The sequence below is a fragment of the Alosa alosa genome, chromosome 3 (genome assembly GCF_017589495.1).
Source record: "Alosa alosa isolate M-15738 ecotype Scorff River chromosome 3, AALO_Geno_1.1, whole genome shotgun sequence".
In the NCBI taxonomy this organism is placed as follows: domain Eukaryota; kingdom Metazoa; phylum Chordata; class Actinopteri; order Clupeiformes; family Clupeidae; genus Alosa; species Alosa alosa.
In genome coordinates this window covers 13,413,640-13,414,897 of record NC_063191.1, presented here as the reverse complement: position 1 = coordinate 13,414,897, position 1,258 = coordinate 13,413,640, and positions in this window count along the sequence as shown.

The following is a 1,258-nucleotide window of genomic DNA, read 5'->3' as shown; positions in this document are numbered from 1 at the left end:
TATTTCATCGTGTAAACAGAAGCAGACTGGTATGTATTTGGTGACAAGCAAATTTCCAAAATATCTTCATTTGTCAGCGTGGTTGTGCTTTATTCAGGGCATTTTAAATATTTCAGTGGGTGTGCTCATTTATGTGTCTCTTTCACTAAATTACTTCAATAATTGTTTTCTAGCCTCTACTGGCTTTAAAGGCTGTTCTATTCAGCATTTATAATCTTTGCATTTTACTTTACTTTGCATAATACACAAACTCTTTTATATGTGTATTTCAGACACTACAGTTGGGATTCTTTACATAATATACAGAAAGGTTTTTCTCTCTCCAGGCCTTCCATTGATGTCCTTACATCCATAATCTTAGCCATTATCTGAAATGTGAAGAGACGTAGTATATCTATTGTTCTACGGTGTTTTCTGCACATTTGCAAATTACACCGTGTTTAGATTGGGGTACATTTATGTGTGTGTTTTTCCCCCTCCGATTTTCATGGAGCGGTAGAATTGCGCTGTGTGCCCCCTCTTTGGTGTAATTACAGTGGAGCCATCACACACGGCCAAGCTTCAAAGGAGCGGGGTGCTGATGGGCCAGGGCCAGGTTTAAGAGGGGGCCGGGGGGACGGGGGGACGGAGCGAGAGAAGACAAGGAGCGAAATCTGTTTCGCTTATAATTTACCTCTACCCCTACCCCACATCTCAGTCTCAACCCCCCCCCACCCCACACACACATACACACATACACACACATACACAGACACGGAAGTGCACACACACATTGCATTCACGCACTCACACACAGGAATGCACACACATCATAATAGCTCTCTTCACACCTATTCTGCTGAGTGAGACGTTGGACTCTCACTCACACACACACACACACACACACACACACACACACACACACACACACACACACACACACACACAACACAGACACACACACACACAAACACACACACACACACACACACACTCGACCACTGGGTAGCACAGGGCAGCCACTGCAATTGGAAGGGACTCCTTCTGGTGTTGCACTTTTGCGAAGTGCCAGAGGTGTTTGTGGTCTTTTTTGAGGCAGAAACAATGTCACCATATGACCATCAGAGAGGGCCTGCAGACAGGCCTTTAGTTCACATGCCTAGAATTATCGCCAGCGGAAATCTTTATGCTGAATTTTTTCACCCCCACAAACCGGGGAAACCTAATTGTCCATCTACTGGACATTCATTTGCAACCCAAGGGGTTCTTAGGCCTTGGA